The sequence below is a fragment of the Phacochoerus africanus genome, chromosome 4 (assembly GCF_016906955.1).
Source record: "Phacochoerus africanus isolate WHEZ1 chromosome 4, ROS_Pafr_v1, whole genome shotgun sequence".
Classification (NCBI taxonomy): Eukaryota; Metazoa; Chordata; class Mammalia; order Artiodactyla; family Suidae; genus Phacochoerus; species Phacochoerus africanus.
The window spans coordinates 151,506,962-151,519,498 of NC_062547.1; the positions used below are offsets into that span (position 1 = coordinate 151,506,962).

Sequence of the window (12,537 nt, forward strand, 5' to 3'; positions counted from 1 at the left end):
TCCAGGGCCTCCCTCCTCCTGCTGGGGAGTGGGGCCGGCGGGCGGCGGGGGGGGGGGGTGCAGCAGAGAAAGGAGCCCCGAGGCCTCCACGCCAGCCGCAGTTTTAGAAACATATTTATTTGAAAGCATCCGGTGTCACTGGGGGCGTTCTCTCCGAGTTTTGAAACGCTCCAGAAGTCAGCATGTGCACGTCTGCCGAGCAGAAGACGGCTGGATTTATTCCTCCTTTAGCCCGAGCCCTTGAAAACATAGACGGCTAATGTCTTCAGTATGGATGAAATATCCCATATGCTCGGAAACAAAGGGGCTCTGTTATGAGGGTTCCGTCTCCGCACGCCCCCTCCCTCCCCCGCCCGCCCCGACACCCTGCCCTCCTCGCGGCCGCCCCGCAGCTCCAGACAGAGGCGCGCGCAGGCAGGGCGGGCAGCCGAGCTGGAGGCCCGGGCACGGCGGCCCCGCACTCACCCGTGGGTGCGAGTCTGGCTCCAGGTGAGGGGGAGAGCGCGGAGGGCGAGAGCGGGGTCGTGCAGGGCCGGGGCCCCGGGGCGCCGGCCGGGCCAGCGGAGGGGGGGGGGCCGCCGTGGCCCTTCTTGCGGGCGCCTGTGGGGCCGGGGCCCTGGCAGGGCCCGGCTGTCTGGGACGGAAATGCCCGCTCCACTGCTAACTGAAACCACATGTGTGTCCCAGGCGGCGGGACAGAGACAGCGCCAGGTCTGGGGGCTCAGGGGCGGGGGGGGGGTGAGGACGCAGGCTCGCCCCCACCGTGTGCTCAGGGCCGCTGGGGGCAGCGAGGGTCCATGTGCACATGGAAGGGGGGGGGGTCGGTGCGCGAGGTCTGTGTGCGCGATGCTGCACGGGTGGGTGTGCACGCGTGTGAGCGTGTCTGCAGGTCCATGGGGTGTCCCTGCTCACGGCGTCGAGTGGGCCGCCCCGGGCCTCCTGCAGCCGGAGTGCAGGGCTGCCTCCTGGGGGGATCCCGTGGGGTGAGGAGACCTGTGCGGATATGGTGGCAGCGTCCGCCTGTGCGGGACTGCCCTGTGGCCAGTGTCCTCTCCCGCGTGGCCTCACCCATTTCCCAGATGGAAAGGCCAAGGCCCAGAGCAGGGGCGGTTGAGAGCACGCTCTCCTCCCACGCGCTGCCCGTGTTTCAGAGCCCTTGCCTCCAGGAGCCCGGCTTCCTCACCGCAGCCCGGAAGGGAGCCGGGGCTCGGGGATTCCTGGGACAAGCGCTCCTTGGTAAAGGCCGCACTCAGATTCCGCAGCCAACATGGGCTCTGTCCTCCTGAGCGGCCCTGGGACCTGAGTCCTGGGTCTTCTCTCCTACTGAGCAGCCTTGCCGGAAGCGGGCTCCGGGTTCTGGGGCGGCTCTGGACGTTGCCCGGGTCTCCTGACTCCAGGCCTCAGCTTCCCCATCCCCACAGCGGCAAGTCTAGGCCAGGAGAGTGGTTTCCAAAGGGGGTGCCCACAGTGCGGGCAGTGCGGGCAGTGCGGCCTCGGCTCATCTTAACGTGGGCTGCGTTGGAGCTCCCTCGTGGGGCATCGGGTTAAGGATCTGTTGTCGGCATTGCAGCGGCTCAGGTCGCTGGTGTGGTGTGGGTTCGATCCCTGGCCTGGGAACGTCTGCGTGCTGCCGGTGCAGCCAAATAACAAGGGTTGCGTGTTCTTTTCATGGCTGCGTGGGGGGATGCATAAAAGTACACCAAACCAGAGAGTAGATTTAAATAAAAATATGAACCGTCCAAATGAATGGGACTGGGGACAGCTGGGGGTCCCTAGGGTCCAGCCTAGTCTGTCCACAGGCTCTCTTTATGCTGCTCCCATTTTAAACCCACAGGGGAGAGCTGGCTCTGCCTATCAGGACCCAAGCTGGCTCTGCCATGTAGATCACTTTGTGGCCTCCATGAATTAGCCATCCTTTGACAGGGCAAACAGTCCAATCGTCACGTTGGAGGGACAGTGTGTGTGAGAGGGTGTGAGTGTGAGAGAGAGAGAGGGTGTGTGTGCGCGAGTAGGGACCGGCGGCGGCGGCGGCGGAATGGGCAGAGCTGGGTAAAGGTCAGCCCCCCACCCCTGGTGGCGGCCGAGTGCCCAAGGTCAGAGGCGGAGCCGGGGAAAGAGATTGTTCCCTGACTGACATTTTCAAGGGCTGTGTCCGGCCTCCGCCTTGTCCTGGATCGCGGGCTGGGTGGGGAGGCGGGGGCCCGCCCCAGCTTCAGCTTTTCCTGCCGTTCAGCTCTGGCTCCCTGGCCCCTTGGCTGCATTTTCTGCGTCAAGCCAGGTGGCCCAGGAAAGGCGCCCTGGGAGGACCAAGGGGTGTGGGAGCCGCTTGGCGGAGCGGCGCCCCCTCCCCCGCAGGCCGGGCTCGCGGAGGAGGAGGACGGAGGAGGACAAGCTCCGTGGTGGCTCCGCCCCCGCCCCACGCGCGCTCCCGGCCGCCGTCACTCAGGACGATGCTCTTTTCCTGGGGAAGCGCTGGGGAGCCGTCGCATCACCGGCTCTCCGGGCAAGCACGGCCCTGCCCTGAGCAGGAAATGCACCTCCCAGACCGTCTGTCTGGTCTCCTCCGGGAGTGGAGGGGCATCCAGAGGGCTGGAGGATGTGGCCGGCATCCTTGGCGGGGACGCAGGCACGGCCCCTTCCTGGGGAGGCAGCAGGTGCCGGGCAAGGGGCCCAGGGCAGCCTCCTTGGCCTTTTGGGGTCTCAGTGTCTCTACCGGCCCCAGGAGACCTGGTCCTGGGTGAGGCTGAGGTGGTTTTCTGGCTTTGCCCTAGGACGGCGCGACATCTGTTTGCCTCTAGAGGGCTCTTACTCCTCTAGAGGAGGGCGGCTTCCCGGGAAGGGGTGCCAACCTTGTGAGTTTGGGGCTGGGCTCACCTGGAGCAAGGATGGGCCAGATGGAGTCACCCACCCTCCCTTGGGGGCAAGACTGGCTGTTTCAAACTCTGGGGAGGCAGCTGGCCAGGGTCAAGGCCAAAGTCCCTGCTTGCAGGACGTATCCCATTCCAACTGGCTTTCGGTGGCCTTGTGGGGCTTGCGGACCTATCAGCAGCTCCACCCAAGGCCAAGGGCACACAGAGACGTGGGCAACTTTATGGGCATCGATACAGAGAGATGAGCCTGGCCAGGGAGCGGGGAGCGGCCCCGCTTGCTGGGAGGGCGTGGGCTTCACCAGACCCTCTGCCCTGAGAAACGCTGGCGGTTGGAACCTGTTCAAACGACCCTGGTCTCTGCCTCATTACGCCCCCCTTGGGGGCTCAGCCACGGCTCAGAGGGATAAAGAGGATTCTGGTTACCTCAGCTTTTCTGCCCCAGGGAGGCTGGGGCTCTGCTTCCTCAGATGTCCCCTCGATGCCTTTGGCCTGGGCTGCTGCCGGCTCAGGGTGGACTGGCCACAAGGCCGTTCCCTTAGAGCCGCACCCAGAGCTCCCGCCGCCCCGGGCACAGGCAGAGGAGAGCTGAGGCTTGCTCTTGGGTTCGGAAAAGAGAAAAGGCAAGGAGCCCACGCCTGCGCTCGGCTCGTCTGGGACCGCAGGTCTCTGCCTCTCTCCCAGCGCGACTTTCCTGACCTGTCAAGTGGGTGAGTCGGGAGAGGAGGATGGTACAGAAGGCCTGGCAGACGCCGCGCTGCCACTCCGACCGGGGAGGAGACAAGGAGCTCGGGGCCCTGAGGGGAGGGAGGAGCCCGGCACCTCCCAGGCCTGGGGCCCTGGTTCTGTCCCTTCAGGCAGGTGCCTTCGCCTCTGTCTGCTTCCTCAGCTGCTGGGCCCGGGCACCACCACAGACCCCGCTGCGCCAACCTAGAACTCCCGGCACTTAGTAGGTGCTCAGGGAACACGACTCTAGCTGAGGGGCAGCCTGGGGGCCCCAGGCCTGGCCCTGGGCTGAGCTCGGGGGCCCCCAAAGCGCTCGCTTCAAACGGTCCCACTCGTCGCCAGTCGGGCCGCGTCTGCAGAGCCAGTGGCTCCTCCGTCTCAGGGCAGTTCTCGCGCTGGTGGCTGCTGGGGGCTGCCTTCGGGTCTGGCCTCAAACACAACCGAACACACCTCCTAGAGGGGTGCTCTGCCCCGGCCCAGCCCTGTCCCCATCCTGTCCGTGTCCTGGTCCCCGGGCAGGAACAGGGCTCCCCACGACCACTGCTCCCAGGGGTGGGACGGCTTCCTCCCCGAAGGTGGTTTTGAGAGAAAGGAGGGAACCGGGACGAGGCTGGGGGAGGGGAGGGGCCCGCGTGGGGTCCACGCGGGGGTGCGGCGAGAGGGGAAGCTGGCGGGGAGAGGGGAGGGGGGCCCAGGGCCTCTTCCAGCTCCGCTCCCTGGAAGCGGGAGCCGGCTGAGGGGACCGGAAGGGAGAGAAAGAAAGAGCCGACAGTCAGAGGGAGGCCTGGAGCTCGGCGCGCCGGGCTTGTTGGGTCTGGCAGGGCCGCCTCCCGGCCGCTCCCAGCAGCTCTGCAGACAGACGCCAGCAGCCCCCGTGACGTGGGGGCCTGTGCACACGCACACACAGAGTCACACTCGCAGCCACACACAGACCCTCACAGACACACACACACGCACACGCACACGCACACACACGCACGCACATGGTGCAGATGCTTCGATCTGGAGGGCGGGTGCTGGGAGGGTTTCTGTAGCTCCTCCGGCTTAACCAGCGTGCTCCCCTCGCCCCCCCACAACCCACAGCGGCTCAGCCCCTCGCGGCGAGGACAGTAACACCCGCCACACCCTAACTGCTGAGCTCTGAGCTCTTCTGTCGGCTGAACGTGCTGAAGCCTCACAACAACCCCACGAAGCGGACATGGTAATTAGCCCGGTTTGCAGATGCGCGAGCAGGCTCAGCAGCGCGCGGCCCGGCCCCCCGCTGTCAGGGAGGGCACCAGGCCCTATGCCAAAGCCTGGGGTCCGCACGTTCACCCCCACTGTCCACGCCACATGACCAGCAACACAGCCGGCCCTTTTCTCAGGCCAGGGAGGCAAGTCCCAGAGAGTGGAGGCGGCGGGGCCGGCCTCTCTGCACGGGCTGAGCCAAGGCTTCAGTGCAGAGGAGAGGCCGCGCGGGGGTCGGATAAAGGCTGGCAACACACTGAGGCGCGGCGCCCTCGCCCTGCTCGTCTGGCCTCTCTGCCCCAGCACCCTTCCGCCACCTGCGGCCCCTCAGACCCACCTCTATCCCCCAGACCTCAGGGCCCAGCACCTCCCACCCTCACACTAGTTTAGCGATGGCCTCCGCAAGTGTGTCCTGAGCCGCCTCCGCAGTGTATTTGGATACTGTTGACAGGACGCGTTTCCCTCCCGTTATTTCATTTCATCTGTCTGTGTGCGTCAGGGTGGGAGTGCGTATTATTTTACTTTGGCTCCACCATCACGAGCAGCCTTTCCAGTCATGGGCTGAGTGGACTCACACACATCAGAGTCCTCCGCTCGGCTCGAAATGCCAGCCATACGGTACAGGGTGTGGGAGGTGTGGCAGAAAAGTAGCAGTGGTGTCGTGATGTCTTTTGAAATATAAAGACAACATAAAGACAATATAGGAGCGATGTAGTGGTTGAAAGGGGTGAAAAGCTAATCTGATATTAGGTTGCATTAATAAAGACAGAGTGCCCAGAATGAGGGAGGTGATGGTTTTGCCCTGGTCTGTGCTGGTTTGATTTTCCTGGATTATGGTGTGGGTTCCGAGAGTCTGACAGACTGGGCTGACAAGGGGGGAAGCGGTCAGAAAGGCCTCCCCTGCATGGAATAGCTGAAGGGCTGAGGCTTACCTGGAGGGACAGAACAGACAGACACGACTCAGAGGGTGGGACTAAGGTCAGTGGGGCAGAGTGGGGGAGCTTTTGCCTCTCCAGAAAAGATATGCTAAAGGTGGGATGAATGAGTGGCTTCCGGGGAGTGGAAGGCTCCTGGCAGCACAGATGGACGAGCTCAGGTCGGAGCTTTTGTCCCCGCCAGGCTCCGCACTGGGCCTCTCTGAGTCCGACTTGCCCTGCAGGCGGTGCTGAGCTGAGGGAGAGGCCTGGGCAGCCCTCTGGCCAGCTGCGTGGCCTCCACTCCCGCCCGCACCCCATGGCCCGCCAGGACCAAGACAGCGCCTTGGGCAGGGCGACCCAAGCCTTCCTTGGGAACACTGTGTCTCACCCTGCACGCGACCGGGGGGTGAACCGAGGCCAGAGAGGAGAAAGGCATGGCCCGGTGTCAGGGAACACGATGGTAGGTCAACTCCAGCCTGAACCCAGCTCTTCAAGCCCGGGCGGCTGCTCCCCTGGTTGCCAGGCCATTCATTGGTGCTGACTCTCTGGACCCCCAATCAGGGAAGGCTGCCCAGCTGAATCGGCCCCCCTCTTTCCACACCCCATAGAGCTTCCCCCTGGGGACCCGCTCAGCACACGGCATGGAGACCCACGGGTCCCAGCCTCACACCAGCTCTCACGGTTGTGACGGCGGCCAACCTGGGGTCGGGCCCACTGCCCTCCAGTCACCTTCAGAGCAGGGCTCATTTTTGAAATTACCCGGTTCACTCATTCGTCTAACGACTTTCTGTCTGCCTGCTCTGCCCCCTCTCCACATACCCAAGTCCGCACTGTGCTCCCAGCTCCCGAGCAGCCCGGGCTCACAGGATGTGTTTCCAAACTGCTTTTCGCCCAGCCAATGACCGGTAAGCGGAGTGACGCAACGCTGGCGCTGGGGCAGCCGGAGCAGGGGCCAGGGCGTGTGCCAAACCCAGCCGCGCCCATGCCATCCTCCAGCAGGGCTGTCGTCGGCCCCCTTGCACGGGTGGGGAGTGAGGCCCAGAGAGGCTGTGCAGCTCCTTATGGCCCATGTCACCTCCCACCCCGTACTGCAGGGGTTCAAGCCCCTGTCTCAGGCCCCAGAGCCCAGGCTGGTCTCACCTCCTTTCCCTCTGCCCTGCCCAGTGTCCTGCGCGGCGCCCGGGAGCGTTTATCCCACTCAGCGGGGCTGCACGAAGCTTGGGAAAGGAACGGAGGCCACGGCGAGGAGGAGGTGAGCAGGACAGACGGGCGCAGAGCCAGATTCAAGACCATTTCACCCAGGGCCTCCCGCACCCACTTCAGCTCTGGGACTCCCTCGAGCGCAGCCTGCTGGGGAGATTCCCAGACTCTGCTTGTTCACCGCCAGCGACAGGGAGCTCACTACCTACGGAGGCACAGGAGGGTCCGAGGATCTCACTTAGCCCAGGGCCAGGGGGTTCCCTGACAGCTGATGGTCCCCGAGTGCGTCCTCTCCGCCAGGCACATGAAAGCCACATGCGTAGGTACCATTACTGCCCTAGTTGACAGATGAGGAAACCGAGGCACGGGGAGGAAAGCAACCTGCCCAAGGTCTCAGGCTGGCACATGGCACAATACAGGACACAAGCCGAAGCCCGGGAGAGTGGCCCTCGAGAGCTGCCCTCCCGACCGCCACGCCGGCGCCACCACTGAAATAAACGCAAACACGTGTGTAATCCTACACCTTCTAAGAGTCACACTACACAAGTAAAAGAAACAGGTGGAAAAAAGGAACTTGAGAAACTTGTTTTAATAACACATTCATCTAAATCCAAAATGGAAGCATTTATCGTGGACCAAATCTTACACCTTTATGGTCTTTGGGGTCTAAGTCTTGGGAATCTGGCGTGTAGTCCAGCGCATCTCAGTCTGAACTCAGCAGCTCTCAGATGCTGGGGGCTGGTGGCCCCCGTGCCGGACGGGGCCGTTCTGTACCGGTCGGCCTCCCGGGGTGCTTGCTGAGCGCTGTGTCCTCGTGCGTCGGAAGAATCCAGCAAACGTCAGGCGCCGTTGGGACGATTTTCATCACCCGTTACTGCTGGTGGTGGTCCAGGGAGAAGCTGGCATGAGCACCGATGTTTCTACTCTTGATCTGATTCCTCCAAGCCAGCGGCTCGATGTCTCCCCATCCGAGTCAAGCTTGGGGAGCCCTGGGCCTGTGGGTCTGCAAGAGCCAGCCTAACTCTCTCTGGGAGGGGAGGCGAGACCAGGCTGCGGCTCCACCGCCCCACCGGCCAGCTGAGGACCGCAGGAACTGAGGCCTCCTTGGGGTTCACAAGCGCATCTGCTCTGGCGCGAGGGTGGCCGGGCGCACATCTGGCAGGGAGGGGGCAAAGGCCCGCCTTCCGTGGTGCTTGCACGCAGCACCTCCTGCTTTCGGCCCCTACACAGAACAAAGACACGAAGCCCCACCACTTTTAAAAATATTCATGTATTTTTCACAAAACCCCGAGAGTTAAATGGAGCAGGACGGGGGCTGGCGTGGGTTACCCCCCCTGCCCCCCGCTGTTCCTGGACAGCCGCTGGCTACGCTCTGAAATGCTTCGTGGCTGGCTCTTGGGGGTCGGGGGAGGGGAGCCCTGATCGGCAGCATTTGCCCGAATCTGTGGTGTGGCAGCTCCCATCGTGGCTGACCTCAAGCTACCAAAGTGAGGTACCACGCCGAGCTGGGAAGCGGCTCCCACGGCGGCTGTTGGGTCAGCGCCTGGGGCTCCAGCACGTGGCTGGGCCGCCCTGCACGAGGAAGAGGGTGAGGAAGAGGGGGTCCTGCCGAGTGGGAAGCAGATGTGGCTGGTAATTTGCGACCTTTTAGCCACAGGGCACTTTCTGAAACAAAAAAGGTGAAAGACCCGGTATTTCTGACAGATACAAAGCAGGATGTTGTCACCAGAGGTTTATTTTGTAACCTAAATTGTAATAGCTGGCTTTGTGAAAAGGGACAGGCCTCCAGGCAGGGGGCTTGCCTCAGTGGGTGGAGGGGTGGAGGGCAACCTCTACTTAGAAGCGGGAGCCTGCTGGTCCAGGCTCACCTCTGGCCTCACGGCCTGCGTGGCCTTGGGCAAGTCCCTGCCCCTCCGAGCCCAGGAGGCGATGCGACGGCTTGCAGGCCCAAGGGGCATGGTCGTCCAGGCTGACACTGGCCCTGCGGCACCCGCTGCCCAACCCCAGCCTTGGCCCTGTATTTATAGCCATGACTTCAGTCTCTCCAGTTCTGCTGAAGCTAGTTCCCTGTCCACATATTTATAAACCCAGCAGGGCAGAAATAGATGTGACGTGCGGGGAACTTGGCGGGTTTTGTGAGCAGGCTGGATGCGCTGTGTCCACCTAGAACGGGCTTGAGCCCCCAGCATCCTGGGTGCTGGGATCATGGGCAACCCGGAGCTGGAAGAGGGCTTGGAGACCCCAAGCCCAGCCCTATGTTTGTGTGGCTGGGGGTCGCGACGGCCCGGGAGCGGAGGGATGTGTCCAGGGTTGCAGAGGGGAGGCCAGATCGAGGCCCAGAAGGGTTTTTGGTGCTGTGCAAAACAGCTCCCCCCACCCCCGGACCGTTGGAGAACCCCCCAGGGACAGGGCAGGCATCCGTCAGGTCCCCGCCTGCTCTGGAACCGTGGGCAGAGTCCGCCCTCCCTCGGCCTCTGTCCCCTCTCTGTCAAATGGGAACAGCAGTGGGCACGTGTCTTGTACGAGAGTCAGCAAGATCCCAGAGTCGCCCTCGTGCCCCAGGATGGAGCCCAGTGCGGTCGGCAATCGCCGCTGGTGGAGTCTGTTCTGGCCACATCCGCAGTCGCCCCTTCACAAGAATAAGCGGTGGAAAGACACCAGCCACATCCCCTCGGCACTGAGGCAATTCCGAGCGAGCACGTTGCCTCATTCAACCCTCCCCTGACCGAGGACGGCGTCGTTACTCTCCGCAGACTCTTTGGACAGTGCGTGTGTTATATCAGGGAGACTCCCTATCCAGTGCACTTGGGAAAGAATGTTCTTATTTTTATACGCTGGGCCAGAAAAAATACTCGATCCTAAATGGAAGACGGGTTCACAGTGGACCATGAAGCTTCTCAGACGGTGAATGGTCGACTCGCCAGAATGTCCACATACGACGTCTCCCAGGGGCTGCCAGGGCTTCCTGAGTTTGCCACCTAACATTGATTTTATGTAGTTTTAATTGCCTCTGAGAAGTTAACATGGTAATGAACTTGAAACACACACACCGTACAAAGCAAAAGAGCATCCTATTAACACCACCGGTTGTTTTGGGGGTTTGGTTTTTTTTTGTCTTTTGTCTTTTTTTAGGGCCGCCCCCACACCCGTGGCATATGGAGGTTCCCAGGCTAGGGGTCTGACTGGAGCTGCAGCGGCTGGCCTACACCACAGCCACAGCCACGCTGGATCCTTAACCCACTGAGCGAGGCCAGGCATCGAACCCGTGTTCTCGTGGATGCCAGTCAGGTTTGTTAACCGTTGACCCACGATGGGAACTCCAGCACTGGTTTTTTCCTGTCTTTACGATACACGCAGTCTCCGGTCCCCTTTCCTGCTGAATGATTTTTCCACCCCACTTACAATATCTGACATAGTTTCTTATTTATCCATCATCCATCCATGCCAGCTGACACGTGAGCTTTACGTGGGCAGGACCTCTCTGTCTTTTGCTCGCCGTGTGCTGCCAGGGCTTAAAATAGCCAACGGCACAGGGCAGGCATTCGGTGGGTGTGTCAAGTGAACGAATGCTAAGCGGAAGCGCGTGTCCACCCCACCACAGAGGCGCTCGGACACGAGCGGCTGGTCCAAGGGCACCGGCTATCGTGAGGCTGAAGCGAGACCCGGCTGATGCTCAGGCCTCCCGAGCCCGCGGGTGCAGCGGGTCCAGCTCAGGGGTTCTTCCCAGCTCCTCACGGCCACCCCTGGACAAGGCACGGTTTGCGGACGCTGCCAGAGCCCTCGCAGCGTCACGCGATGCCCACCCAAGGCCGGCCCTGTCCCGGGGGAGGAGAACGGAGGGAAAGGAGGGACGTGCCGAGGGAGGAACGGCAGTCGGGCTGGGGGGCCACAACAGTCAGTCTTCCCGCACGTCTGAAGGGAGGCCACGATCGCGCATCCCTCAGGGACGGCCTCTGCCCACTGGACAATGCCAGGATGGGGCGAGAGGCCAGGGAGGGATCAGGGATACCTGCCCGGCGCTGCTTCCACGCCCCCAGCTGCCCTGCCCGAGGCCCCTGTCAGCCGGGGAAGCTGAGGCCCCCTGCAAAGAAGTGACTCCCCCGGAACACAGAGCAAGACAACCCCAAACGCGGGGCTTCCGCCTCCTCACCAGTCCTGGAAGGTGCAGGGCTTGAGATCTCCGTTTGGAGCCAGAGGGGCGAGACCCCCACGCTGGCCCCCATCCTGCCCCTGAGAGAAAAGCGCTCAGGCAGGAACATTCTCTCGGCGCAGGTTAAGGAGGATAACGACATCTCTCTTCCAAGGGGCAGGGGGACCTCAGCTCTGGGTGGTCCAGGCACCACCTCCCACCCCCTCCTGATGCCGAGGCGCCGCCAGGCAAGGTGCCCCTGAGCCACCTGGAGCGGCTCTGCATCCCTGCTCTCCCCAGGGCGCCTCTGTCTCTGCCCCGCAGCTACGTACAGAGTCAGGGCCTCCGTCCTCCCACGTTCTTTTTCCACGCGAAAAACACTTCTCAAGTGACAACCAGGCGCCGGGCAGCGCGCGCGGCTCTGAGGGTCGTCTCCCCGTCTCGCGTGCCCCTCCCCATCTTCGCTGCTTTCTCCCCTCGCTCCGTGGCCGCCGAAACCACGGAGGCAGAAGAGCCTTACGGAGGAGAGCGATGTTCAGAGCCAGACGGTCAGGATGTGACCCCGGCCTCAGCCACTCCTCGCTGTGTGAACTTGGCAAGTCGCACGAGCTCAAAGGCCTTATCTGTAAACTGGGATATAACAACAGCATCTTCCTTCTAGGACCGCGAGGAGGATCGGATGAGCTAGTGCCCCCTAAGGGTCTGGAACAACACCTGCCGTTGTGATGCTTCTTGACTGCAGCTAGTGTCACGGTCACTGTCAGGACGGCGCCTGGCACCGGGCCGGGTGCTGAGGAAGTGACTCCAACACGCTCCTCGCCCAGGCGGCCTGCGCGCCAGCCGCCTCCAGCCTCCACCCTCCGCTCCGGACTTTCTGCCTCCAGCTCCGGCCCCAGAGCCGGGCCTTGCAGGGGCTCCCCTGTCCTGCAGGCCTAGCGTCTATATCAGCTCTGGAGCCAGCAGGTGGGAGGCGGCCAGGCAACTGAAGCCTGTCCCCACGTGGTCACCTTGCCTCCCTCTGTCCTGCCACACGCGCCCAGAGCCTGTCCAGGCCCTTGTGGCCCTGCAGAGTCACCCCTAAATGGTCCTGCCTCTGGGCCTCCCGTGGGCCTTGATGGATGGGGTACCCGCCCTTGGGCAGAATGCCAAGCTCTTCCTGCCCAAGTCCTTCAAACCCAATGGAAACATCATCCACCATCCCAGGAAGCCCTCCCCTCAACCAAGAATCGGGAGATGCCTTTGAATCTGCATTTCCCTTTGTTTGAAACTTTTTTTTTAATTCCAGGAGCGGCGGGGAGCCATGGAGTGTTCCTGAGCAAGTGAGTGCCACTCAAGAGCTGCTTGAGAACTTTAGAAGAATGGACCAGATCTTATAGAGGATGCAGCCAGGGGAGCTGGCCAGGAAGGAGCCAGATTTGGAGTCCTTCGGAGGGTAAGGGTTTAATCTTCCCGAGTGGCTACCCCCCCTGTG

The 12,537-nt window shown here is 62.6% G+C and overlaps 1 protein-coding gene across 1 annotated transcript in view; it reads left to right on the top strand.

Annotated features, from left to right (window-relative positions):
* Positions 1-435: 435 nt before the first annotated feature.
* Positions 436-12,537, top strand: part of SYNPO (synaptopodin) — a 51,767-nt gene continuing 39,665 nt past the window's right edge. Inside the window, exons 1-2 of the mRNA XM_047779071.1 lie at positions 436-489; positions 12,352-12,498. The gene's annotated coding sequence lies outside the window, so the exon portion shown is untranslated. The remainder of the gene's footprint in view (positions 490-12,351; positions 12,499-12,537) is intronic.